Genomic DNA, 2,676 nt, shown 5'->3' with positions numbered 1-2,676 from the left:
GTTTCGCTAGTAAAGTTCTATCCTCCAAATCCGAGGATAGCAATGGAGATCCTTAAAGACATATACTCTCAATAGGGAGAGACATAATAAAATAGGGAGAGAGAGCTCTTGCGATTAGATAAAAAATGTTTGTTTTGTGGTGACAAAACCTCTTATTTATAGAGATTTGGACAGCTATGGATCCTAATACTAACGGGTCTATACTTGCCTCACGTGGACGACCAACAAATGAACCAGGTCAAGTCTCAATTTGACCCAATTTGATTAACACTAACGATTACCAAAGAGACCCACCAGTTGATGCATCAAATATGTAAGGTCTACAAAATGTGAAGCCATCATCCATCAATAGAAGAAACTGACCTTCAGAATAAGCATGTAACAGAAATAACGAAGAGGAGGTAAGATAATCACACTGAAATCTAAAATTAAAACAATTTCGAAGTTCTAAAGGGCAGAACCATGAAGCCATGGGAAGTTATAAAAAGAAGAAAGCAGTTAGGAATTAAAGACAACTGGAAAAAAAAAAATCTATTCTTGAACAGGTTACCATGAAAAGAAGGTACACAACCAGCAATCACACTTACCATGAACTAAGTAAGGACCTGCCTCATTAACAATATTTTTAACACACATGACTAATTATTTGATGTAGAGGGGTTTGAACAAGACCAAACCAAGAAATGGAAAAACATTAATTTGGGCCAATCTCCCCATTGCAAAGGCCGACATTTCCCTAAGTTGTACATCTGGAGACTGGAGCATATCAATCAAAGGTCGGAAAGCACCTCTCTGGACAGTGTGACCTGCAAGAACTTGATTATTAAGAAACTACATTTTTTTGTTTTTAGAGATTGAGAGGATACAAACTTTTAACATCAACCATTAAAAAGAATAGAAGCAAGAGATTGGCCAGAAATAAAATCACTAGTTAGCAATGAAAATTTAAAGAGGATATAGAAGCAAAAGCCTCCCTTCAAATTTAGGAAAGGTCAAGGAAAAACGAAGGAAACGTAAACAAGAATTCAACTCTAGGAGGAAAATATATAAAATACTTTTTCATATCCAGCCCAAGTCATTCAAGATAAATAACTAGAATACATAATAATGTAATTTCACACAATTTATGGATAAAAATTGTTCCTTTTTTGCATTAAAAAAATCTCACAAAAATCAAATTCCAGCCATAATAGGAGAAAGGAAAATTTTCTAATTGTACCAACCCACTCAAATCTATAACAGACAAAAATTGAATAGTACTCCCAGGATGCGGAATCACCAAGACTAAGATTTTTCAAAATAAGATTACCAATTCATTTTATTTATGAAAATCTGAAAATAAATTAATGCCAAAGAATTCAATTCATGGAAAGAAAAATATTAAATGCATTGCAATTCATGCACTCCAAACTCCAATCTATTCATAACCAAAGCATGGCTAGTTTGGTAAACTGTGTCTTAGAAGTTCTACACAAATAAAAATCTCTTTACTATACCTTTAGAAGTTCTACACATGGACCATGTAAAGAAAATAACATAAATTTCAGCCATTTCAAACATAAGCAGTTAACCAAGAGTTGTGGGTTATCTCAGAATCGCACAAGAAGGACTACCTGGCCACAGAATCATCTCAGATGGAAAGAAAATCAAACCACAATTCAGTCAAGGGCCTCAGGCCAACAGGAATACCCAAAGTGAGTAAACCTTAGTCCAATCAATGAATAAATTCTAAGAACAAAAAAACTTGGGAAAATTCACAAGAGTACAAACTCAAAGTGGCAAAGCAAATATGGGAATCTTTTGGGATCAATTCACTCTGAATCTAATCTCCAAAAAAAAAAATCCAATGGAATACATGCATTTAGCAAACAAATCCAACAAGATCAAGTAATGAATAAAAAATGATTGACTGAAATACCAAATATATGGGGGTAGGCAATTTCTGATTCATCCAAAATGAAAAGGTAGGGGGCTGTGGATCATTAACAATGTGTTCAAGTTCAACTCTCTCAAATCCCTAGCTGGGTAACCATGAGCGGTGGAGTCGTGAGACCCATAGGACTCACAGCCACCAAACGCCCTATAAGGGCTGACACCGAAACGAAAATCCCCACCAAGCCTCTGCCCGGGCTTTGCCCCCCTCACCAAAGCTGAAACAGGGGATTGCATGCCTCATTTGGAAACTCAAATGAGCTCCACGCACACATTCACGACAAATACCCACCCCCTGGGGCACTTCAACGGGGCGGAACCCATTTGAGCATTTGAACGAGCACATCACGCGCGCAGCAACTATCCGACAGACAAGGCAAGCATTTTCCACACAGAGACATCGAAGTTTAGGCTAATGGCACGAAATCTTACCTGATTCAAACCTTTTGTCCAAGAATGGGTTGAGAGGTGGCGGAGGAGTTAAGCAAAGCTTTCGTACCATTGACAAGGGTGTTGTCTCTGTCTCTCTCGATCGTCTCTAAAATATGAGAACAGAGACCAAGCCCAAGTTGAATCTTCATTTCTCTTCCCAACTTTTTTGGGTATAATTTCTATTCCCATTATTTGAAAAAAAAAAAAAAAAAAATCTCTTTGGTAGAATCAAGATGAATCTTCATTTCTCTTTCCAATTTTTTGGGTATAATTTCTCTTTCCATTATTTCAGGAAAAAAAAAAAAAAAAAAA

At 36.6% G+C, this 2,676-nt stretch overlaps 1 long non-coding RNA gene across 1 annotated transcript; it reads right to left on the bottom strand.

Moving 5' to 3' along the window:
* Positions 1 to 516: 516 nt before the first annotated feature.
* Positions 517 to 2,654, bottom strand: LOC122060648. The gene is made up of 2 exons (XR_006134476.1): positions 2,365 to 2,654; positions 517 to 806 (listed from the first exon to the last, which is right to left on the bottom strand). It is a non-coding gene; the product is annotated as an uncharacterized LOC122060648 (long non-coding RNA).
* Between the last annotated feature and the right edge of the window lie 22 nt (positions 2,655 to 2,676).

The sequence above is a fragment of the Macadamia integrifolia genome, chromosome 2, assembly GCF_013358625.1.
Source record: "Macadamia integrifolia cultivar HAES 741 chromosome 2, SCU_Mint_v3, whole genome shotgun sequence".
NCBI lineage: Eukaryota > Viridiplantae > Streptophyta > Magnoliopsida > Proteales > Proteaceae > Macadamia > Macadamia integrifolia.
The sequence above is the reverse complement of the archived record's forward strand: the minus strand, read 5'-3'. Positions and strand labels throughout refer to the sequence as shown.